Source organism: Lissotriton vulgaris, chromosome 12, assembly GCF_964263255.1.
Source record: "Lissotriton vulgaris chromosome 12, aLisVul1.2, whole genome shotgun sequence".
Lineage (NCBI taxonomy): Eukaryota > Metazoa > Chordata > Amphibia > Caudata > Salamandridae > Lissotriton > Lissotriton vulgaris.
The window spans coordinates 94,137,545-94,164,877 of NC_141700.1; the positions used below are offsets into that span (position 1 = coordinate 94,137,545).

Genomic DNA, 27,333 nt, shown 5'->3' on the forward strand with positions numbered 1-27,333 from the left:
ACAGCTGATATTGATTAATAGTAGTCAATACATGATAATATCTGTAAATTGTAAAATTATAGACAATTTACTTTATTCAAGGATAATTTTAGCATTATAATGTATATGTTTACAAATAGCCTTATTACATTAAAGGGGAACTGTAATTTGAGACTTAATCCACATTTGAATATCTAATCCAGAGTGAGACATTATTAGCCTAAGATATACCATCAGCTTTTTTTTCTCTTGAATGTGTAATATCAAAATTTGACCAACATATCCAATAAGGTATCAGGAGCTCTTATGTTGAATGGTGCTCTTTTCAACCGGTTCCCCAGGCTCACAAACATTCACCCTAGGAACACCATGATGCCCAATTGATTATGTTTTTAAAGTGGTTTGCTATTTTAGATTAATCTCAGAATTTCGGGTTCTTTGAATGAATGGTAGTGGTCACTTTTTCGTAAGAATACCATTACAGTTATGTTAGGCTAAAACAAAAGATACTTCTATTACAGATAGAATGGCCAAGAGTGTTGACAACTTGGTTACATTAGGGACAACTAAGAAGTCTTGTAAAATTTCCAGTAAATGTTAGGGTTGATAAGTTTGTAACAATGTACAATAATATAAACAGTTGACATATAGAAGTGGCGATTGAGTGAAATGACTTAAAATGTAATTTAAGAAGGTGGATAGATCCCTTGTTGTAAAATTTAAAAATATCAGAAAAGAGACAGCTTGATTCCCATTGCATCCTCTTAGAAGTCAGTGAAGGATGTCAAAGAATAGAAAGAAGAGAACATGAAGAACTTATGTGTAGGAGGAAGCTGTGAGGTTAACATTTGAAAACATGTCTCTGGTAAAAAAAAGAAAAAGGGGGCTTTTTATAATGCAACTTGTGAACTGATGCTAACTCTAAGATCATTCAGAGATCCAATAAATGTATGAAAATTTGTCCCAATTTGTAGGGGAAGGTGGGGAAATACACTGAGGGGCCGATTCCAGTTTGGGTCGGTTCGGAGCCCTTCCGACCGAATTGGAACGTGTCGGACGGATTCCTTTCCGACCGAGCCATTCCGATGGGCTTGGTCGGAAAGGAATCTGACTCGAATTTCCGGATGGCCTACGACGGGCTCGGAGAGCCCGTCTGCCATCCGGAAATCCTCCAGTACTCCCCCGGTCAACTCTCTACGCTCGAGGGAGTACGATGGCAGTTTTTTACTGCCTTTTCGTGCCGGTCTGTCTGGCACGAAAAGGCAGTTGGAAACTGTCTTTGAGTGCCTTTGGGTGCAAGTCTGCTGAATGGCAGCCTGGGGGCACCTTTGATGCCCCTCTGTGGATCCCTGCACCCAGTGACAGGCACATTGGGGGTGCCGGCCACTGGGTGCAGGGATGAACTGCACCCCTGCTTTTCTCAATGCAGGTATGCATTCCGCTCGGAATGCATGCTTGCATTGTGAACCATACGAATGCAAACGAACAGGGTTCGGTCGCATCGTACTAGCAGGGCCGTAACCGACCGCAGCAGGTCGGTGGGTTACGGCTCCTGACCGATGTCGGAGGGACCTGAGTCCGTCCGACATCGGAATAGGCCGCTAAACTGTGCAATCTCGGAAGAGGCATGGAAAAACAAATTGGAAGAGACCTTAAGTAAAAGTTACTCTGAATCCATTCCAGTGGAATATGAATATGATGCAGATCTGTTTAGTTGGTTCTCTGTAAAAACTTTAGAAGATGTCATTATGACTCTTACGCTCTTCAGAGCAGCTGGACCAGATAAACTTCCAGAAATATGTTGATTGGTGGGCTCAGTTTTTCCTTGTCAAATTCACCTTTATCACATTGACTAGCACTGTTCCAGAAAGTTGGAAAGGGACCATAATAAAGCCTATATCAGTAGGAATCGTTTTGAGACATGTAATATGTAGGAGCTAAAGTGTATGCAAAGTTAATTCTACGTATGTTAAAAAAGTGAATTGAGACAAAGGATCTAATTCCAATAGACCTAGATGGTTTTAAAGGAGGCCAGGCTACGTCGGACCCCTGTTTACGTTTTTTTGGTTAATATAAGTTGAAAGAGAGAAAGGGCAATTTGTTTTGACAATTTGTTGTTTTGTCAACTTACGGGCAGCATTCCACTTGGCCAGAGGTTTATTAGCAATATTAAAATAACTCCACAGGGAGAATAGGTCAAGAGTGGAATTGGATCATAATGGCACTTCATCTGAGAGGTATTTGGCCAAAATATCCATTTGAAAATATCGGGAGACAGAAATACTGAAAATTAAATATTGTGACACACAAATATTGCGATGCACAAATATCATTGAAAAGAATATCAGATTTTGAGGTAAGTAATATAGTTGCAAATAATATCAATATTTCAATATAATTTTCACTGATGTGGTTAAAAAGAATATTTTGTCAATTATTTTAAGGTGTTTTGGTAGTGCAATTTTATGTGTTACTGTTTGTTTAAAAGTTGCTAATTGGTTTTAAAATATAGCGTAAAATTATAAGTAATCCAGAAAATTTGTATTATTTTTAATTAAGCAATTTATAGAGTTGTAGCAGGTTGGTGGGTTTGTAGGGGATAGGGTGGGAAGTTAACTAGGTAATAATTTATTAATACATTTTATTTAATTATATGATTGATATTTATCATGCAATTTATGTAATACTGTTTTATTTTTGGTATATGTTATTTGTGGGCTGTTGGGTTTGTAGAGGTATGGGGTGGAAAGTTAATTAAGTAAAAATAATTAATTAACAATTACATTGATTAATTTAATTGGTTTTTAATTATGTAATACTTATTGATGTTACTTATATTTTAGTTGTAGGCTGTTAGGTTTGTAGGTGTTTAGAGTGGGGAGTTAAGTAAAAACTAACAATATATTATTAATTGCTAATTATTGTTTTTTTATTATATATACATATATTTATTATATATTGTATATACATTATATTTTATTATATATTATATATATATTATTGGATTTGAAATATGTAAATTGTGGAATACTTAATTGATTTTATCTTATTTCGTAGTAGGATGCTATGTTTGTAGGGGTCTGAAGTGGGAAATAATTAAGTATTAATTATTACGGTATGGAATAGTTATTTTTTTGTTATATTTTAGGTGCGGGCTGCTAGCTTTTTAGGGGTAGATGGTGGTAAGTTAATAACTTAGGGTCCGATTTTGATGTAAGACGGAGAGCTTCCGACTGCAGGTCGAAGGCTTTCCGACTTACATCGTTTGTTTCAAATTTTCACAGCCTTATTACGATGAAGGCTGTCGATTTGAAACCGGTCGGTCGGACGACTGCCTTCCAAAGGGCTAAAGGAGCCTGTCGACCAGTCGGAGGCCGATCATAATGCCCTATGTAGGCGTTTACGCTGAGGGGATTATGATGTCAGTTTCTTGCAGGCTCTTCATGCCGGGCTTTCCGACATGAAAAGCCTGGGAAACAGCCGTTACAACGTGACTATTACAACGCACTACCATTACAACGCTACTTTTACAACGCAGGATCCATTACATCGCATGCCTTTACAACGCATGACATTACATAGCAGATGCTATTACAACGCATGCCATTACAATGTAAGTATAGGTAAGTATTTAATTTTATTTTATATTTTATTTAACATTATTTATTTAATTTAATTAATATTAAAAAATATATATATATATTCATTTATGTATTTTAATAAAATTAATTAAATATATTAATTTAAGTAATTTTTTAAAATAAGTATGAGTATAGGAGTATATGTTTTGGGGTACTGAGGTATATGTTTTGGGGTGTTTGGGTATTTTTAGGGTTCAGGGCTAGGTTTGGCTTATGGGGTACAGGGGTATTTCTAGGGTTCAGGGCTAGGTTTGGGTTATGGGGTACAGGGGTATTTTTAGGTTTCAGGGTGGGGTTTGGGTTATGAGGTACAGGGGTATTTTTAGGTTTCAGGGCTGAGTTTGTGTTTTGGGGTACAGGGGTATTTTTAGATTTCAGGGTTGGGTTTGGGTTTTGGGGTACAGGGGTATTTTTAAGTTTCAGGGTTGGGTTTGGGTTTTGGGGTACAGGGGTATTTTTAGGTTTCAGGGCTGGGTTTGGTTTTTGGGATACAGGGGTATTTTTAGGTTTTAGGGTTGGGTTTGGGTTTTGGGGTACAGGGGTATTTTTAGGGTTCAGGGCTGGGTTTGGGTTTTGGGGTACAGGGGTATTTTTAGGTTTCAGGGCTGGGTTTGGGTTTTGGGGTACAGGGGTATTTTTAGGTTTCAGGGTTGGGTTTGGGTTTTGGGGTACAGGGGTATTTTTAGGGTTCAGGGGTGGGTTTGGGTTTTGGGGTACAGGGGTATTTTTAGGTTTCTGGGCTGGGTTTGGGTTTTGGGGTACAGGGGTGTTTTTAGGTTTCAGGGCTGGGTTTGGGTTTTGGGGTACAGGGGTATTTTTAGGGTTTAGTTTTAAAATAAATCTTTTAATTTAATTTGAAAAATTAATTTTAATAATTTTATTATTTATTAATAATAGTTCTTTGTTAATAATAGTTCTTTTAAAAATAAACTTCAAGTAATATATGTACAAAATAATTATTTAAAAATAATTTAATTTATTACATTAATTAAATTTAAATTAATTACATTTAAAAAAAAATAATATACTTACCTATACTTACGTTGTAATGGCATGCGTTGTAATAGCATCTGCTATGTAATGTCATGCGTTGTAAAGCCATGCGATGTAATGGATCCTGCGTTGTAAAAAATGCGGTGTAACGGTGTGCGTTGTAAAATTTCGCGTTGTAACGTCATACATTCGAAAAGCCTGTCGGAAAGCGACTTTGGGGGCCCCTAGCAGGGTTTCCTTGCCACAGCAGCCTCCATTCGGAAGTCTGGGGGGGCAACTATTATGCCCCCCTGTTCATCCCTGCACCATGTGGCAGGCACCGTGAGGTGTCTGACATGCGGATCAGGGATTAACGGAAACTCCCATTTCTCTACGGGAGCTTGTGCTACAGCCGGTTTACGGTCACAGCACAAGCACTCTGATATGTTTACTGCCCTTAAGGCATATCTAGATATGTTTATAGTGCACTTGCACTTTAAGCTTGTTTGAATCAAGGCTAGCTGTGGCATTCTCCACTTTTTGCACTTTAAACTACCATCTATGGTTGATAATAGATGATGAAGTCTATTTATATTTATTTTGCACTTGCACGTTTTTCTCCATTTGCTTGCTGCTCTGTCTCAATATTTTTAATGACATTTGAATTGTGACCACTGCAATGATGTCTAGTATTTTGGTAATGTTTCTCTGTGACTCTTTTAAAACATTTGTTATTAGTGTAGCGCCTTTAACCCATTAGTTTTAACTGTGTATTTCATTTACATACCATTTATTATTGGTGCACCATCAAATGGTTTTAGTCAAATTTTTTTAGATTTATGAGTTTCAATCAACATACAATTGAACTGTTGTAATTATCTGTAGAAACTCTCTACATTACCAATTGGACTTTTGCACTTTTTCATTGTTGAAGGTATCTGTGTAACCACAGATTATGTTTTCTATGTCTATTGTAGGAGGTAAGCACTGCAATTATCTTTACCCTATCACTATTTAAGTTTCAAGTTGACCCTGGCGAGTCATGTGGTCAAGACCTCGGTTTTCGGGAGAAACGCGTAATGCTAGGCATTTGCCACATCATGTTTTACTGATGCCAAAAATTTGAATAAACGCACTTTAAAGCACTGCACAATGGGATTCGTACCTGCTTGCTGCCGCCGAGGAGTCTGTTTGGTCAGGATTTGGTTTCCTCAGCAATTTTCCATGAAGGACGGCTATCTTCGTGCATACGGACCCTCCCTTCAACCTGAGGCTGACCGGTACACAGTCGACATTGTGGACACGATTATTGATCACCCCGGAATGAGTATTCTCTGTGTCAGCCCCCAGCAGTTGTGATTGGAAAGCAGCAGAGAACCGCTTTTCCAGCGGGAGTTTCAGTGGTTCGGAGGAGTCGGAGGATGCCGAAGAGCTAGTTGTGCTTCTGTGTGGTAAGCGGGACAAGCGCTTGTTCATCCAGACATTTGCGGGTAGAAGGGACCGTGCATAGAATCATCCGTGTGCCTGCTTCATTATTTACAGCAGACACTCATGTGAATTTTCAAAGAACATATGGCATCTCCAGCGGATGCGCTGCGGGATCGAGAGGCCATAGCTGATGCCTTGTTTGCTAACTTGCCGGAGATCGAGGACGAGCAAGCAAGGCAAACCAATGGCAACATTGGTAATGAAGACGTTAAAATGTTACTTAAGGCGGGGGGAGCGGAGACCGGGGGCATGTATAAAGATGCCCTCCTCCATTTTCTACATTTAGTATTTAGTTAGTTGGGGAGACAGGCACACTGCTGGTTGGGGTTAGGCGATAGCCATCTGCAGGGGTGCAGGGTGGGGGGATGGGTTTATTGTTTTGTCTTCATTTTAGTTTTTATGGTTTCTTTTTCTTCACGCTCTCTTTCACTTTCCTTTTATAAGTATAGTTGGTGGAACATCCTGACTTTGTTGGTATTCCAGTATCTGGTGCTCATGCTTCTTCTATTATCCTGATTTTATGGGTGGGCAGACTCTGAGAGCTTACGCTTAATATGAATCGTATATTGTACTGTGGCACATCCTGTTTCTCATACATTGGCGTAGGCGTCTCAGCCATTTCTTCACTGCTTAGTAGCTATCCTGTATCTACATCTGTTCGCCTTATTATTATGTCTGAATGTATGGCACCTGATGTGTCTATTACTTTCTTTGTTTTGAAACTAATAAAAAGATTTTTTTTTAAAAATGTTACTTAAAAATCTAGAAAAACTGTTCTGCACGGAGCTCACAAAGTGGTGGGAGAAGAAATCACTAGAAAAGTATAAAGAGGTCGGCCGAGTACCACAGGGCTAGCGCCATCATTCAAAAACACCAATCCCCTCATGCTTAAGGAGGGGGCCACCAACAATCTCGAAGCCTCCATGAACATGGTTTGCATTTTAATTAAATATGCGGAAATCGATAGGCTTGAAATCCTAAAGGAAATTGATCAAATCAATCTAACATTAGAAGCGAATGAACAAAAATATCTAAATAAAAAAGGCAGAGATTAAATTGATGTACGCTTAAACAAACACGAAGAAACAATAAAGTCCAGAAAATGATTTTAATTTGCCTGAGACATGTGGGATTATGAATCAGGCAGAGTGTTCACGTTCTCGAGAAAATTCGATACCATCAAAAGACAAGCACTGGCGTCCAAGTCTGCAGAAATGTCAGTACCTAAACGACCTGAAATAGAATCATTAAATGCAGAATTAGGTTCAACAAGCAGCAATATAGATTCGGATGACAGTGAAGCAAGCAACCTACTGGCACAGATACCGATGAATTTCTCACCTTCGGAAGAATTAGGTTTTTAAATCAAAGATCGCCGCTAAACACTGCCGCCCCGCAATCAAGCAATTTTTAAAGAATTAGGCCAATGGAAATGAATGGGAATACTAAGTAAGAATGAATTCTGTTTTTTTAAAAATGACCACCCTATAACAAAAGTACTCTATTTTGTTCCATAAAATCCATAAGAACATGATACCAATCCCTGGAAGACCGATAATATCGGGCCAAAAAAAAAATATTAGAACCAATGTCAAAATATGTGGATTATTTTTTACATGAATTTGTAGAAAGTCTTCCCTCATACATCAGATATACTGGTAATTTTTTTATCCAAGTTACAAGTAGTCACATCATGGAATGAAGAATATCTGTTCATAGTTATGGACATTTGCTACCTGTACACTAGTATTCACCATTCTGATGGATCAAAAGCTGGGAAATATTTTTTTAAACCAACGTAACTTTGAGCTATACCAACATAATGATATGCTTCTTAAAATGATTGAGTTGTGTCTTTTGAATAATTATTTTTTATTCAACAAAGAGGTCCATCAACAGTTAAGGGGTATAGCTATGGGGGCATGCTTCTCCCCCAGCTACGCGTGTGTACACTGTCCTGAGAAACACCCACAAAGAGATGAATGGCGCCCATGTACTGCACTGGTGGTGGTTTATAGATGAGTTCTGTATAATTTGGAAGGGGTCGACAGAAACTGCACAAATCTTTGTAGACACTCTCAATGACAACGCATTGAACTTAGAGTTTACCGCCCATATAAGCAGCAAACGTGTACAATTCTTAGATGTTGAGTTATATTTTGAAAATGAAATCATACACACGAAACTCGACCGCAAAAGCACTGTGGGTAACTCTGTGCTTCATGCCAGTATTTCCCACCCCAAACACCTCATTAAAAGCATCCCGTATGGCGAGTTTTTGAGAATAAGAAGAATTTGCAGTTCCGACATCGATCTGGAAACCTGGGAGACAGAGGCTTTTCAGAGGTTCAGTAATCGAGGTTACAAAACTAAAAACCTTAAAACTGCTATGGAAAGGGCCAAGAGACACTCAAGAGAAGAATGTCTATTTAACACCATACCTAAATTAACACCTAAGATCCCTGAGACTTCTAATGTTAATTCAAACAATTCGGTGAGACCACCTACAGCAGCAAGGAAAAACAAGTGAGAAAAATTGGGTACAAACATTGGCCTATAGTTATGACAGACTTAACTTTATCCCAGATGCTGCCAGAGCGTCCAATGTTAACTTTCAGACGTGCGCCCTTAGGAGGGATGCATTAGTTCAAACTAGCCCTGAGGTTAGCATCACAGGCCACTGGCTATCTAAAAAAACAGGTTTTTACAGATGCAGCTCATGCCGAGCTTGCAAGTTAGGTAAACATTCTACTGAATATACTACGGCTTTTGAAACACAACCTACAAAAATCAATGGTCTATTCACATGTAGGACAGACCATTCAGTAAACGTTTTAGAATGCTCATGCCACCTTAGATATGTGGGCAGTACTAAACTGCAAGTGTTTAATCGTATACTGCAACAACTGCGTTCCATAGTAAACTCGGATTCCAGCTATCCTGTTGCTCGCCATTTCAAACTCGTACACAATAATAATCTCAATGACCTGAGCTACTTTGTCATTGATTCAGTCTCTAAGTCACTCAGGGGTGGTAACAGAGAAAAAATATTGAGACAACTTGAGGCCCATTATATTTTGATATTAGATACTAAAATGCCTAATGGACTCAATACAGGAGAAGATATGCATAACTTTTTATAACTACGTGTAGTTTCTTCACACACACATATATATATATATATATATATATATATATATATATATATATATATATATATATATATATATATATATATATATATATATAAAGCTCCGGAGGGGAGTGTGACCAGAAAGCGAGTCGCACACGTAAGCAAGTAGCTTTCCCCAAAGCTTTTATTGGTATGAGCATGCGTGGTTTAGAGTTCAATTAAAAGCACCTGACCAGTGCCCGACGCGTTTCGTGTGCTTACTTCCTCATGGGCAATAACTGTCAGTATCGGTGCATTATGGTCCTTTGATTTCCATTATTCGGCGTCATCGTTTGCCCGGATGGGCTGCATTCCATTTTGCGTGTTGCCTCTGAGAAAACAAAGAGTCCAATTAAATCCTGGATGGATGCACCTTTAAATATTATGCTAATCGAAACTCTAACATGAGCCCTCCTTCACCACGCTCGCTCTCAATCCATGCTTGCTTGCCCACTCTTAAAAGATTGCTGTCTCCGCAAGCTGGTGTCCCTTGGAGGGTGGTGCTGACTCAGCAGCAGGTCGGCTGCTTTTTGGTCACATTCCCCTCCGGAGCTTCATATATATGAGGCAAAAAAAGTCTTTAAATAGTCAGGTTTTTTTTTTAAAAGAGATTTTATTGGTTGCATGATAGAAACACATCAAGTAATTCTCTGACCTCCAGAGACAATCACTAGAACAAATAATCAATGACTGTGACATGCAAGCATTTTCTTAGGCTATTAAGCAGTTGAATAAGCAACAAAGAAATGCCTTGTTGTACAAAACCCCCCCCCGCCCTCCCCCACCCACCCTCAACTCCCCCCTCCCTCCCGCGCGTGCCGCTGCCTACTCCGTCCGTGTCGTGCTATGTGTGTTGCAATGTTCGCCATAGCATAGGTTATCTGACTGTCAGATTAACTGTACGACCTCTTCCTCCGGGGGTGGGTCCAGGTCCAGGCCCCGATAGTCTGCCCACCGCTTCCAAATTCTATAATGCTTGAGAGGGCACCCCAGTGCAACATATACAGGCTATTCCAGGCCCATACAAAAGTCCATTCCATTCTGCCAAGCTATGAAGGAAGGGGCGCGGGCGCCTTCCAAGATCTCGCAATGTCCCTTTTGGCCAAAGTCAGCCCCAACAGTAGTAAATGGCGCTTGTACCGGTTGCCCCCCACTCCAGCCAGCACATGAAGAAGAGCCAGTTTAGGGTCCCTCTGCAGCTTCCAGGCTAGTACCTCATTCAAACACCGAAACACTCTGTCCCAGAACTGCTGGAGAACCCCACAGCCCCACACATTGTGTGCAGCAGCGTCCCTACCTCCGTGTTGCACCTAAGACAATTCGTGAATGCAATCAATCCCGCTCTCCACAAGCGCTGTCTAGTGTAGTATGTACGGTGAAGGTACCTGAACTGTATCAGTCGCAAGCGCGTGGAAATGGCTGCTCCCCTGGGCCCTTCCAGGGCCTCCACCCAATCCTCCTCGTCTAGCTCCCCAACATCCCGCTCCCACTGGGTCCTGAGATGGGCAAGGTCTGAGGCGCCGTGGTGTACAAGGGTTTGGTATACGCAGGAAATCTTTTTGTCAGGCAGTTCTCCCATGAAGACTTTGGCCTCTATAGGACTATATTCCGGTATATCTTCCACTCCCTGGAGATACGGGGCCAAAGCATGTCGGAATTGGAGGTATTTGTAAAATTGGGCGTGTGGCATTTCAAACTCCTCCCGCAACGTGGCAAAGGACTTGAGCACCCCCCCAGACATGACATCACCCAGGGTAGAGATGTCTATCGCGTTCCAATTCCGAAAGCCCACTAGGGCCGCTAGTTGAGGCAATCTTCCATTCTGCCACAATGGGGTCTCCAGGGTCAGGACATTCCACCAGCCCACCCTGCGCAGGGCCTGCCGCCAGATCTGAAAGACCACCCGCGTGACGGACGGCAGGGATCTCCGAAGGGACGCCGAGTACAGTAGCGTCCCATTGAAGGGAAGTTACTACGGCGGTTAAGCAACTACAATGACCAGGATGCTCAAGGTAAAATGACACGCCCAATGATGGGCTGGACAATGAATAGAAGCTCCGTTATGGCCCTGTAGCTGCAGCGCTGCCGCTCAAGACACGCCGTGCTCCTCCTCTGAAGGAGACCGTAGAACGGTCGAAATGCATTAGGACTCGAAAACGGACCATTTCAATAAATCAGCTGTAAAATGAAACGCGATGTGTGTGCGACTCATCTCTTTCGTCAGAAAGGTGCTAAATATATATATATATATATATATATATATATATATATATATATATAAACATAATTAATAAATATTGTTATTTTAGAATATATTGATTGTATTAATATGTTAAATGTATTACTAGCAATGAATACATACCTATTTTCTAATTCATAAATGTAAACATTATATTCGTATTAATTATATGTGTGTATTTCATAGCAATGATTTTAAAATATACAAAAATATAATGTGAAATACATATTTTTATCAATTATGTTACACTATATATAAATATATGTATATTTATACATATATAAGCAGGGAGATGAAGATCAGAGGCACATATAACTGCAAGACAGAATTTGCAGTATATGTCTTAACCTGCACATGTAATCTTCAGTACATAGGTAGCACCACGCTCCAAGCACACGAGAGGATCTTACAACACATGTGAGCTATAACAAACACAGATAGATCATATCCCGTAACGTGCCATTGTGAAATTGTACATCTAAAAGATCCCACACAAGTCAACTATTTTGTAATAGATCCGTTGCACCAGACAGAAGAGGGGGAGACAGAGTCAGGGCGCTAAGTGAACTAGAGACAAGGTATATCCTTTTACTCAATAGTAAAACTTCACATGAGCTCAACCATGATGAAGAATTTCACTCATGTCTTTGAATACACACTGGTTAGTAAGAGAAGGCTCGCAGCAGAGAGAAACAATAGTAATGCACCTTGAACAATTATCGAAACAAATAATGAGAGAAGTATGACTCCTTGTAAAGCTGGCACATATCATGTAGCATTCAGGCAATTGTTATTATTCGAGCACTTGCTGTGAATTTTATGATGGTTGGAGGGTTTGCACAAAAAATAAGTTAAGTCATTTTACAGGTACATGCCAGTACATTAACTGTTGTGAATTACTGGTGCTCTATTTATCAGGAAAAGGTCATGTTTGGACCCTTGTCTAAAAATAAATGTGTATTTTGTAGTTAACATTGTATCATTACTGCTCTTGTGAAATCAATATCCCTTTAGTAACAGTGACACTGGTCTGAGTTGCAACAGTATCAGCGCGATGCAAAACTATAGCAGAAGATGCCTGAGATAATTACAAACTGCGCAACGTACCTACAGTTTAGTCACGAAAGACCAAACCACTCCACACATTCACGAGTGATTATTTAACTTGTTAGGAAAAAAGTGTTAACATTTACAGAAATGTAAGCAGCGTGAAAAGTTACGCGAGTCTGTCCTCGTTGCCGCTCGAACACATGATATGAAAGGGCCACTGACATTGATGCTGCAAGACTGTGTGAACAAGGCCGCTGTGATGGCTGACACGTGTCATGGCTGACGTGCTTGAAATTAAGTAAAGAATGAAGAACCCCATTTGAAGTTGGCTCCGTTTGTCTATTGAGATATGCCAGGCACCGGACGAAACGCGTCATGTTTGCACTGAGAAAATAAAAAAGCACTTTATTTCCACCTTGCCGTGTGGTCCGTTTTCCTAATTCTTGGTCGTCTTGGCGGCGAAGTTAGGAGTTTGTGTGGTAATATATATATATACTAGCAGCCCGCCCCAGCGTTGCCTGGGGCAGAAAGGGGCTGGGGGCAGTACACCCGCTCCCGCCCCGACCCCCTCCCGTCCCGACTCCCTCCCGCCCCCACTCCTCCCGCCTGCCCCTCTGTACACACCCGCTCCCCTCCCGGCCCGACTCCCTCCCGCTCCGACTCCCTACCGCTCCGCTCCTCTACACATGCAAGGCAACCATTGAGAATTCTGCTACATGTTTTACGCTCCCGCCCTGACCCACTCCCGTCCCGACTCCCTCCCGCCTGCTCCTCTGTACACACCCGCTCCCCTCCCGCTCCGACTCCCTCCCGCCCTGATTTCAAGGTTTACTTACCTCAGCTGCCGCTCCGCTCCTCTTCGCCATGACGCGCCCGCACTTCACCGCAGCTCCATGTCTGCCGCTCCAACAGGTCGTCATCACGCATGTCGCGTCACGGCCAGCGCTAGGTCCTGGCCGGCGCTACTTTCAGGGGACTACTTTGTTTAGAAACTTAATTTTTTTTATTTACTTTTTTATTTTATTTATATAGCCTATGTCCATCTACACACCCTGACATTTTCATAGATGTATCGGGTGTGTAGATTGGCGCTGTGGTTCCCGAGTTTACCTGGCCAAAAGGTGCAAGTTCTCTCTTTATAATAGTAGTATATATATATATATATATATATATATATATATATATATATATATATATATCTATATATATATATATATATATATATATATATATATATATCCCTCAACACACATTCACCAGTCGTTGCTCCACTTTGTTACGGGTGCTCCCTCGGCGCGTGGTGAGACACGCAGTTACACTCCCAACTCTGGTCTGTAGCTCCAACAAACCAATTTACTCGAGTGCACGCAAAAAAACATCCATAGGGGTTTAAAGCAGTTTCAAATTATTTATTTTTGTGCTTCTGCAGAAGAACCAATATTTGACATGCCTATTGTACAATTCTGAGTGAGTGGCCCTGAGAATCTGCTCCTCCCACCAGTCTACCATGAAACAGGCATAGCTGGGAGAGAAGCAGGCTCCCATGGCGACACCCCGCAGCTGTTTATACACATCCGTGCTGAACAGAAAATAATTGTTGTTAAGGCACCATAATATGCATTCAATCAACATGTCATTATGTTTGTAGCATTCAACTGCTCTGGAGTCTAAAAAATGATTAATGACCTGGAGTCCTGTGCAGTGTTCCCTGCACGTAAATAATGACTCAATATCTAGAGTTATAAAAGTCACGTCTTTCTCCCATTTGATGTTTTTGATCTTGTTAAAGAAATCCCCAGTGTCTCTTACATATGTAGGAATATTTTTAACCAATCCCTGTAAGAAATAATCCACATATTGGGATAGATGTTCTCTCATGCTGTTGATTGCTGAGATTATTGGACGTCCGGGGATAGGGGTGATGTTCTTGTGTATTTTTGGAATAAAACATATTATTGGAGTAACTGGATATTCCACCCTTAGATATTTATATTCCTCCAATGAAATCATGCCTTCTCGTTTGAATTCATGTCAAAAAAAATTCCAGAGAGTCTTTGGCTTTATTGTATTCTTTCCAGTTAGTTTTAACATGGCATGTTTGATCCTTTAGTTGTCTTTCTGCTTCCTTGATATACTCAGTCTTAGGCCAGATTATAATGTTGCCACCTTTATCACTTTTCGTAATGACCACTTCATGATTTTTTCTGAGTTTCTCCATTAGTTTAGTATATTTATATTCATTGTATTTCCTGTTTTGCCTTCTGTTGTTAACTTGATGATTCAGTTTTTTCATTTCTTCCTTCACTGTTTCGTGAAATATGTCTATTGCATCCTTTGGCATTGCCAGTATATAGATATATACATATATTAACACATATTTATGGTTATGTATTTGTGTGTTTCTATAAGTATATATATATATATATATATATATATATATATATATATATATATATATATATATATATATATATATATATATATATATATATATATATATATATATATAGCATTAAATATCGGTGGAATATAATTAATTTAAATTATATTACATTTATATATTTAAATATTTTACATCTACTACTTTAAACTCTCTTTAGAGCAAAAAAATCTGTATTTTCTGTATTTTTGGATGATATTAGTGTCAACAATATATTTTTTTTAAAATATTTTTGTACTTACCTTTATAAGTATAGGAGCACAATACTATAGCAAATGTTATTTTTGACACAATATTTTTGGCAACGATATTGTTTACCACAATATTGTGTCAGTGATTCACCTGAGCAAATCCCTTGTAGAAATGGGTTACAACAAGTCTGTGTGTTGGTACCATTATGTTTGCACTTCATCTAATGGGTATGTCACCAGCCCTGTCCTCTTTTTCATCAAAGATGGGTGGTCAACATGTGTCTAGTCTCTTTTATGTTGATGATTTGGTGATTATGGACATGACCAAAATAGAATTTCGAAGACAATTTGGAGCTTTTCATGGATAGTGTGAAGTTGAAAGATTAATTATTAATATGGTTAAACCTAAAATGATGGTATTTGGGAGCTGGAAGAAATTATTTTAATGGTGAATTTACTGTGAATTTAAGTTAAAAATGCAGCTGGATGTTTTAAAATCATGTGCATCACCTACTGTTGCAGGGTTACACAAATTTAGGAGGGACTATGGTGGTCCAAATCTATCATCTGCCCTGGCAGCATTTAAAGTAGAAGTCCAAACTAAACTGTTGTATGGTACAGAAATTTGTATTTATTAATGGGGCATATGATTGGGCTGGGATAGATGGTCAATGCTTCAGAACCTAGCCGAATTTGCCTACATTTTCAATGGTACAGGAATTAGGTATAGAGACACGATTAACATCTTGGTATTCTATATCCTTGAGTCAAACCCTACTGTTTTATAACAGATCATTACATTTTGGAGAAGTTAAAATTGCCTCTTTCTGTAGAAAGAGAGTGTTGAGTAGTGATTTAATATGGGGTGTGAGGCAGAGAGAGCATTTGGAGAAGATTAAACACCAGCCCTATCTAAACTCTCACAGTTTGTAACTCCCAGTAAGGTTATCTAAGTAGAATTACGTGTAAGGATATGCACATGATTTTAGCTGTTTATTGAAACAGAAGTCAGGAAGATCCCTGAAGGAATATTTAACCAATATGATTTTCCTTATATTTCTGCCTTTCCAAACTCAGAAATAAGATATGCTGTTTTAAAATGTCGTTTAAATTCCTTTTATGCCCTAACTGAGATAGCTAAGTACTTACATAAAACAAGGAAAGGGCATGTAAATGTGTACTCAGCATGAAGTGCTAGAACACATATTTTGTTTATTAGATTGTTTATTTGTACGAGGAAAAAGATGGAGGTTAAAAACAGATATAATGAAATATGGTATATATTCTCATTTGGAAGGAAGGAGACTTATTTTCAATTCAATTTTTAGATGTTATCTGTGTAGTGGGAAGCTTTTTATTAGCAGTAGAGGTACGTGAAGTTGATTAGCTTTGATTTTTATTGTATGGTGGAGTGTAACAGGTTACATTGGTATTTTGATGTTACAGGTAAAATTTATATTTTGATGCTGGTTATTGTATTGTAATTTAAAGGACCATAATCTTAATAAACATTTGTATTAATTTATTCCCCTGAGTAGCTCATTCTTCAAATTAAAACAGCTATCTCTTTTCCTGATGGAGGTCACTGAGTCAGAATATCAAGTGAATTGTCTGGTTCTGTACTGGACTAATGCCTCATTAATACTTATGACCTGCCACCTTATTTATAAGGCAGACAGACTATTAGTCCAGCCCTTTCCATTCTTATGGTCTGCCCCTTACCCTTCTTTTTGACATAGGAATCATATAGATAATTGGACCAATCCTGGTGTGGGATCATTATCACTGTAGCTCTGTTGTTTGATCCACATTCCAAAACTATCAATCAACAAAGGTCTCTAGAGTTTTTTGCCAGCTGCTTTGTGCAAATCATATCACAATTGGTCAACATCCTTCCTCTTTACTGATGCCTTCTGTCTGCACTGTCTCTCCCTTTGAGTTCGCGTATTGATCTCCATAGTAAGCGTATGCTCTACTTTGTCTCTTTGCTGGCAGTAGTGACTTTATATTGTGTGAGTTATAGACTATGTTGTCCAAGTTTAGTTACAAATGTAGCCATGCGGATTTCAAAGGTTGTAATGATGTCTTCTTAACTACTCTGTGATATATTATATTTTTAAGGAAGTTATGCTTTTCACAGACCAATGAATCTGTGCTCAGGACGTTTTTACTACCTCTCATCTCGCACCGAAACCATCCCTACATCTTTTGGTGATAGAAAACTAATTTTAAGCATAACATGGAATGATAATTCAGAGTGCCTTTGTGTGCTGAAGGTTCTAAAAGAAGCTGGAACATTTCAAATTCAGAAATTATGTAATTGGTTATAGAAGAGTTATTAGGACTCATTTGTAAAGGCTCAGCAGGTGAGTTCCCTTCTATTCAACCATTGATGATCATATAATCCAGCTCCTTCAGTTTTTTTATGAATCATAAGCCCACACTTGCCTGCTCTACTACTGAGTGGAAACAAAGCCAGGGGAATATTCCATGTTTCCTCCATTTCACCGTTTCAATATTTCACCAATGCATGTTTGACAGCTTAGCATTAAATCACACAAACCAAAACACAATGAACTTTTTCTTTTATCTTAAAAATTAAATAAAAAAATATATACTGTGTTATAAATCAAACCTCAGGGGGACATGCACATTAACCCCATGTATCAGAGAGGACCTTATGAGATCAAACCTGAGACACTGCACTATATTACTCGAATGGTTAAAAAAATCATAAATCCATAAGAAATCTAAGTCATTTACTGAAGATATTTACGCAATTCCTACACTTTCATGGCCTCTTAGCGGGACTAATAGTACTAAAATTGTTTTCAATTTGGATATTGCCCCTTTCCAGTGTCTCTTAGAGACAAATTATGTCAGTTTCTGATTTCAGCAATCAGGCAACCTTCTGCTTATCCGTAAATAGTCCAACTACATTCCAATAAAGAATTATTTAAGTATTACTAAAATTACGCTGAAGCCTTGATCTGGAACATATTTCTGTAAGGCACTCAGGGGAGCCATGTCCTGGCAGACATGGCTCTGGTTCTGACAGGGGTGGTAGGTTTACCATTCTCCAACTTGGTCAGGAATGGACTACTATCCACTGAACTTCTGAAAGTACAACTCTAGAGTGGCATTGTGAAGAAAATAGCAGTGCTCAGCTCACGTTTCTTAATGCATGTGGGTTTCTTTTTCCTTTCTATATGCTAGGCTGTTTCCTAGCATGTCTCTGTTTCCTTGCATCTGGTTGTTCTCTTTAGTATGTATTTTGTAAAACCCAATTAAACCCATATAAAAAAAGAGAAAGTGGTTTATTATATAGAGTGGTTGTGCAACTTTGCTGTGTAATAAACTAACAAACATTTCTTGGGTCCAGTCAGGTTTGTTTTCAAGACCTTAGCTCTAACCCTCGGTAGCTGCAATTTCGAGCAATCAGGCTTTTTCAAAGAAATAAGTGTAAAGCCTTTAGGAGTGCCCAAACAATGGAATAAGAAAGAAACGTGCCACAAAGAAAATGTGACACCAATTTATGAAAATGAAGTATAAAACAAACATAATATAAAGTTGTGTTCAGCTGCTCAGGTCCAACTCTGGCAGGGAGCAAGTCACAGGAGCCCGTAAGGCTTGGCAGGATCGTTGCCATGCAGTCAAAGGAGTCTACAGGACTGTACAAGGTTCTATGGGCTAACCGCCATAGATATGAATGGAATGGTCCTCATGCAAATGATACAGCATTCTGAAGACTCAGGTGTAACTTTTGAGCATCAGGACTTGGACTAACAGGTCATGCTTTGGCGGTCATTGTCAATCAAGAGATTGTGGCTACCAAAAGAAAAAATATTTTTTTATTTATAGACAGTAAATTGTAAAGAACAGAAAATTAAAAAAACTGACAGTAGGTATGATTGTTTTTACAATTATTTTTGTTAAATAATTTTGATAAATAATTAAATATATTTGAATGTATAATATATTTAAAACATATCTTACGGTACTGTAAAAGAAATTGTAGGTGATCTTGGTTCAAAATTAATATTTTAAATTGTTTTACATTAAAATATTTTTTATATATCTTTTAATGTTTAAAAAAACATTTTTTTTCTCCTTATATTTTACCGTAGGTAGATCTCTGTCTACCTGTAAAAAGTTACTAGTAGTAAATGCACTTGTAAATATACCTCATCCCCGGTGTCAGGAAGTGAAGACATGCAAGTCTACACCTAGGAGTCACTTTGCACTCAGAAATGGAGAATAGCAAAAAGCAGTAAAGTGAATCCCAGGTATAGACGCAAATTTCCTTTCTTGAATTTGCCTTTCAGACTTACCTGCTGAAGGAAAAGCGAGAGATTTATTGGACTTTGAGAAATATAAATTTTTTAAACAAGATCACCCAGTAACACAGACTTTCTATACACTGCCAAAAGTCCACAAAGATTACCAATATACTCCCAGACCAGTCAACTGTTTCTTTAACTGGTAGTCTTTCAGACTAAAGCTCAAAATAATTATTTATTTTAGTGAAAGATCTTCCATTCAATATCAAGGACAATAGGAACATTATAAAGAAGATAAATGACATAAATTGGGAAGGAGGGGCAGGGATGCCAAGTATAGTGTGGGTAGTCTTTATAAGAGTATACAACATGAAGGCATAATCAATGCATGTAAATGCTTTTTTAAAGCCAGATCAATCAACTGTTTGGAACAAATCAATATGTTATTATCTATGATGATGTTCTGCCTCAAGCAAACTATTTTTTTTATGTTTAATGATCATGTTTATAGACAGAAAAGGGTCATAGATCACATAACACAAAACTAGATCAACAAAAGATTAATTAACACTGAGCCATTTCCATCCCCTTAAGAGAAATATTTAGTTCAGACAACAAGATGTTTTTATATACGATCCAAATGCAAAGTGGAATGCTACCTTTAACTATATGTAAATACTTTGTAGTAACCTTTACATCACTGCATATCACATTGCGTTCCTTTATGTGAGTCTTTACATTACTCAGGTAGGTAAGCAATAGGTAAATATGGGGTAGAAAGGAGCTTTTAGGGCTTAGGGTTGAGTTGTGGTATGGGGTGGTAAGGGGTTTTTAGGCTTAAGCGATGGACTCCGGTAAGGTGTTATAACCGTTTTGTAGCTTTTAGAGATGATTTGCAGTGTGGGGTAATAAGGTTTTTTTTTAGGCGGCTTGAGATTTTGAGGATGGTTTATCTGTGATTTGACTGTTACCCACCAGAAAAACACTACTTCTATTGTTGGTTCAAGTTCAGTTCTTGTGGAGATATAAAATGTGGTCTTCAAGCAGTTCTTGCTCTTTCCTCTTGTGGACACGTGTCAGGATTATACATCATCCTAGTACATGCAATACATAGATGATGTAATTTGAGATGTCATCAGATATCATCATAGATGCCACGTGTGAGGTCATGCATATCTTATGGCAGGAGTAGGAGTTTGAGTTTGCAAAGCGTAATATACCTTGGCAACTTCAGTGAGCTCTGAATCTTGTTTTGTAACAGTAAGTTTAAATATTTACCTTTGATCATATTAAATAGTTTAGAAAACAGACATTCCATTAAGAACTGCTGTTGAAGTGGCATTAAACAGTTTAGTATGAGTAACGGTAAGTATAACTTAAACTTACCAAAGTACTTTGAGTGAATGTTTGAGTTTTGTCTATGATATAATGCAAGCAGCCCATCCTATCCAAAGCAGCTTACCACAGCTTCTGAACAACAACAGTGTCACCTGGGTGCAGAGCCTAACATATGGGGGGAACACACACATTTCCATGTCTAAATCAACCCAGCTGTGCATGACCTCTTTCTCTAAGCAGCAGGTCCTGGCCATCCATAGCAACCTCTGATATTACCGTGTCAGCACAAGACTTTCCAGGAAGCTCCCCTTAGATCTGCTAATGCCCATTTAAGTAACTCTTTCGTTGTTTTTTCTCATGTGAACAGATGAGTTATATTCTGATAACCATAACTTCTAGCCTTTTTCTACATGAACTTGCAGTGCTCCTCTACAACATGCAACAGTTGGTTTATATCAGTTCCATCCTGCAAACTCCAATGCTGAAATTAATGGGGGAATGTAAAAAGCACTCTTTCTTCCATGAGACCGCACATCCTTACTTAGTGGTCCAGACAAAAATCAATAATCCTCCACATGCATAATTGTGTCCATGTCCTGATCTCATACTGAAGCCAAATTTGTTTCAACCACAAGTTCAAGTTTGGAGTACAGTTTACACAGTGCTATGATAAGCTCTGTGATAAAAATGTCGGGGGCAACAACAGTGGCGGCTCCTCCGCTATGGCAGCGGAGCGTCACCCACCTGCTTCACAGCAGTGGCAATTTTAGAAACATAAAATGATAATAACTTAGTTATTATCATGTTATGGCTCATGTCCGTCTGTGTTGCGGGAGGGCGGCACTGCTCTGGGAGCAGGGGAGGAGTGGTATGCACACACCTGAGTGCACAATGACTGTTTGGTCGGCCCAAATAAATCATGCGCACTTCCCTGTCTCCATGCAGGCTACAATACAGCCTGCATGGAGAACATGCCCACCCCTCCAGCCCCTGGCTGAGCGCCGTGTCAAGGCGCTCAGACCAATCACAATGCTGCATTGCAGTACTGTGATTGGTTTAGGGGAGGGAGCCTGGCTAACTGCTTCCTGTTCCCGTCGGAGGCAGGTGAGCAGGAGCAGAGAAGACCTCAAGGTAAGTTTTAACAAAAAATATATATTCAACCCCCTCCCCCCGCGATACTACCTGCAACCCCTGTGCCCGTCCACCAACCAGCGAGCCATGCCATCCGCCCCTGGTCAACAAGCACACAACTCTAGCATGCAACAGCCTCCAGCTGTGTCATGATTACACTCTATCATAGGGGTTTTTGATTGATTTGAGCCTTTTCACATGTTGCACTGATTCACTAAATATATCACTTCTGTGAAAACATAATCACATATTATGTATTTCAGCGTTACTGTTTTCACACAAGATTTTTCAGATATGTGTGCCTATGTATTTTACAATCAGATATATGTTTTTACTTATTGATCGTTAGTAGGCCCAGAAGCCATTTTATTCAGAGTAGTATATTTGTACATTTCTGAAAAGTGTTACCTTGTTTTCTGTGTAGGCAGTAGGAAGTGGGATTTTAGGAAAATAATGAACTCAATGTGATATTCATGAATGATATTTTCTCCCGAAAGACATTTTGCACTTCCACCAGGAGAAGATCCTGCCACCTGCTCATTGGCTTTTGCAGAAAGTAACATGTTTCTGAGTGTTACATGATTAGCTTCCATTGTTTTGTAATGAGCGAAAGCATATATATATATATATGTATATGTTCATGAGTTTGAGAGAAACACATATCATACTCAAAAGTCAATATATAATCTTTTATTTCAAAGTTCTTCTTCTTTGGTATACACCTTCCTCAACGATAATATAAGAGCAATACAAGTGTTCCAAGAATCTCTGGGAGAACCGCTTCCCTCACACTTAGACTTCGATGTGATATTGCTGCAAAGAAATTCATAAATCCTGATGAAGTCCTTAAAGAGGACGAAACGTGTTGGCCCAGCTGTTTTATTGATGTTTTGAAGAATGATAAAGAGAACAGTTTTGAGACTGCATACTATGGCTCCCATGTTATTTTGGTCTTGGAGAAGAGTATATTGGAATCAACACCATAGAATTATGTGTCCATCACAGGAGGAGAAAAAAAGAGAAAAAGCTCTATAATACAATTGTTGGACTCTTGAGGCACTCCCTTTTGCGTGATTCTGTCTGTTGAATTGCATTTATGCTTGTTAAATAGTTTGATCATTAGAGGGTGAAGCGCCTACAACCATCACCTTAGAAGACTAGCATTTGTGTGGCCGTTCGTAGCCATAACTACTCTTGCTTTGGGATTATATGTTCTTTTAATAGTTTGGGGACCAAGTAATAATTTAGTGCCATATATTTTTAACATTTTCTTTAACTCCATTTGTCATATTTCCCAAAATGTTATATCAAATACAGATTCACCTTTACATTCAGAGGCCTGGTTTTATTATAGCTATTTTGTGGCTTTTTTAGCATCTTCTTTCAGTGATTTGGAAACATTGTAGCCTTGTTACACTGAATACTGCTTTTTATGTAACTTCAATGCCTTGAAGACATTAGTTCAGTATTTTACTCCACATTTTCCTATGTCCTCTTTCAATGTTCTGGTGACTTTGCTGTCATTTTATATCAAACAGTGCTTGAAATTTCAAGACTATAAACAAAGTTTCCATTTTTATTGTAAATATTTAAGGTATCAAGCATTTGGAAACAATGATGCTATTCTAAACAGAATATTTTTTAGATGTTTACGTAATTTTTGGGAAATGTATGATTTAGTATTGAGCGTGTTCTCTTGACAGTTTGGTGTCATTTTAGACAACGTATGCTCCATACCTTATTTATACTTGTAAACCTTTTGGGGTGGTAATGTCATTTTACAGTAATTATTGTTTCTCAGCTTCTTTCAACATATATATATATATGTATGTATGTATATATATATATATATATATATATATATATATATATATATCCTCAGAAATATCACAACTATTTTAAAGCAAAAGTTATAAAAGTTATGTGAAAGTGCTTTCAAACTTTTGATAAAATGCTACAACTTACCATGCAATGCTAAGATTTTTGCAAAAAAATATTAAAAATACAAATCATCAGTCTAATGCCAAATAATGTTTTGACACTTTACCAAAGATTTGGGAACTCTGTTGCTGTTTTTGAGTTTAAATGTCAGTTAATTTTGCCTTTTCAATTTGAGGCATGTGTTCAAGGATGCATTGTCATGTAATGCTCCATCTTCTTCTGATCCTCAGGCCTAGGGCCTAGTCATAGTTTACAGAATGTATGAAGTACAGAAATGCATAATAATTAAACATGTCCTCCATTTTTTCCACTGTAAAACATCTAAATACAGATATTTCTAAATCCCTCCATTTTCTTTCCTACTCAGGATTACCTCTAGTCTTGCCTCAGACAAACATGACAATATCCCTACTCTACACCATAAAGAGACAACGTGAAAAGAACTGGAACAAAAAAAGTGCAGGTTAGGCTTCTCCTCCACAGTGACGTCAGGTACCACGTGACGGAGCGCGGCCAATGAGCATACTTGCAGTTAAAGAAAGGAAGTGAGGTCACGATATCCCTCCGCGCTGTTTGCGGAGTGCTTCGGCCACACGGGGTCTATTCTTCCTTTGTATCGAGCCGCGCGGGAGCCGCCTGGGCCGGTGGAAGAGTAGTGCAGTTTTTGGGGACCTGCCAGGGCGGTAGCTCTCGGTGTCTTTGTCAGTGGCGGAAGCCCTCCTTCTATCGTACCTCCTCTTGGAACAGGTGAGTGCGGCCCGGCGCGAGGAGGAGTCTGCGACTTGGGGGAGGGGACATTGGAGGCAGCTGGAGTGAGGTTAGATGTTATCTGACCTGTGGTCGCCCTGCACCGCCCTCTCTTTCTCGCTCCTGCGGTACCCTGGGAGAATCACTAGTGGACAGTGATCAGATGTACGGCTGTTCTCAAAGTTAGGGCGGCGGTTAATGAGCTCTATAGTATCTTTATTCTGGATGTATCTTTCCGCAGCCGCCATCTTGTTCCTGGCGGACTATTTTTTGTCCGCAGCAATGCCACTGATGATGGGGCGCAGTTATAATTCTTGCTTCTTTAAATAAAGTCAAGACACCTTTCTGGCAGGAAACACCTGACACTGATTTGACACTGACAGTAAAGAATCTGTAAGGAAATGGGCTGCATACCTTTGGAAGGCAGTTGTCATTAGCAGCACCAAGTTCTCCCCCAGGGGCGGACCCGCCCAGCGCATGCTGAACGTGATTTGCAGTAGTCCATCTTTGGTTGGAGAAGTGGGAGACCAGTGATTTATAGGAAGTCTTTGGGGAATGGGATGCTCAACTCTCCTCCAAGAGCATGTTATGACCTGTTGCCTTGACAACTTACCTGCGCTAGGTAACGAAGTTCTGTTGTGCACATCACCACTCTCCGTGATTGTCGTAGTTTAATATCATCTTAAAATTTACTCCGACTGCTCAGCGGGGAAATGCATGCACTTTACGCCAGCCTTGCGTTGGTTGTCAATACAGTGTGATTTTTGTGACCGATCCGCCCCTGACCTTCGGCAGTCAAGTTGTCCTCTTTGTCTCTTAATCTCCTCGGGCCTGACCCTCTAAATATGGTTTTTGTTAAGCACCTCATTTATTCCTAGCATCATTGGAACACTTTGCATAGGATGTTAGGGTGAGACACACTTGATACATCACTGATGTATTATCATACTGCGTTTTCGTGTTTATAGGGAAGTCGTGTTGCAGGTTTGATACAGTCCCAAAAGTGAAAGTTTCAATGAGTTGATACTGTGGTTGGATTGATTGAAGGTGAATTAGTTGGTTTCCTTCCTGCATGAGTGCTGTATAAGGCCACCAGAAAGTACATTTGTAAATTCTTGGCTGTGAAAATATTAGTTAACAGGTTTGTTGACATTGGCAGTTGGTATGCACTTTACCATGCAGCAATGTGTCACAGTGTGAGGGCCATGTCAGGCTTTTGTGCAAAGAAGATCTTTGACAACGGATGCTGGTTACTCCCTAATATTGGGCCAGTATTAAAGAGTTGATCTTGAGTCCGTTTTTAGAATTCTGGTTATGGAGGCTCTGATGTATGAAAAGTAATATCTGAGGGAGGAAGCTTCCACAAAAAGAGTTGATGTAAAATGTACAAACTGAAGTTGTATAAATGACTGTTTTGAAGAGCTGTCAAATTTCTGGCATGTTGATAACACTCAAATATTTCTAAAAGACCGTCTGGTTTGCATCCAGATAGTGCTGCTGAGTGATCCACAAAGTCTGTAACTTAGTTATTTTATGGGATATCAATTAAGGGTTTTCTGTACTCTTTGGAGCCTGAAGCACTCATTGGTTGTGGGATTTGTGTACAAGATGTTGCACTTACCGGGCCTGGAATACATACTTGTGGTTTGCATGTAGGGATGAGCAAAGTTTAAAACTTCAAGGTTTCCTCTCTGCACATAAGGCCAACGTTTTGTCACCTCACATAGGTCAAGTTTAGACAGAATGGCCCAATGCATCTTCCTACGTGGTGTTGGTGTCCTGTCCAAGAGCCGGTGGGCTAAAGGCACAATATTAAGAACACATGTTGACTGAGGGCAGTCACCCGGGCTACCCCCTCTTGCCACCCTTATAACCAACAGCAGCAGGTAAACAGCAGGGTTTTGCTGTCAAACAGGGGAAACAACCTTTACAACGCACACCGTTACAACGCACACCATTACAACGCAGGATCCTTTACAACGCATGATATTACATAGAAGATGCTATTACAACGCATGCCTTTACAACGTAAGTATAGGTAAGTATATCATTTTATTTAACCTTTTTTTTATTTAAAAAATATTAAAAATAATTAAAATAAATTAAAGTAATTTTATATATATATATAGTTTGGGTTTTGGGGTACAGGGGTATTTTTAGGTTTCAGGGCTGGGTTTGGGTTATGGGGTACAGGGGTATTTTTAGGTTTCAGGGCTGGGTTTGGGGTACAGGGGTATTTTTAGGTTTCAGGTTTGGGTTTTGGGGTACAGGGTTTTTTTTAGATTTCAGGGTTGGGTTTGGGTTTTGGGGTACAGCTGTATTTTTAGGTTTCAGGGCTGGGTTTGGGTTTTGGGGTACAGGGGTATTTTTAGGTTTTAGGGTTGGGTTTGGGTTTTGGGGTACAGGGGTATTTTTAGGTTTCAGGGTTGGGTTTGGGTTTTGGGGTACAGGGGTATTTTTAGGGTTCAGGGCTGGGTTTGGGTTTTGGGGTGCAGGAGTATTTTTAGGGTTCAGGTTTGGGTTTTGGGGTACATGGGTATTAGGTTTCAGGGCTGGGTTTGGGTTTTGGGGTACAGGGGTATTTTTAGGGTTCAGGGCTGGGTTTGGGTTTTGGGGTACAGGGGTATTTTTAGGGTTCAGGGCTGAGTTTGGGTTTTGGGGTACAGGGGTATTTTTAGGTTTCAGGTTTGGGTTTTGGGGTACAGGGTATTTTTAGGGTGTTGG

At 39.3% G+C, this 27,333-nt stretch overlaps 1 protein-coding gene across 8 annotated transcripts in view; it reads left to right on the forward strand.

Annotated features, from left to right (window-relative positions):
* The first annotated feature begins 24,402 nt into the window (after positions 1-24,402).
* The window catches only part of POGZ (pogo transposable element derived with ZNF domain), a 520,715-nt gene continuing 517,784 nt past the window's right edge, over positions 24,403-27,333 (forward strand). For all 8 annotated transcript variants that reach the window (XM_086947330.1, XM_086947332.1, XM_086947335.1 and 5 more), the window contains exon 1: positions 24,403-24,609. The gene's annotated coding sequence lies outside the window, so the exon portion shown is untranslated. The remainder of the gene's footprint in view (positions 24,610-27,333) is intronic.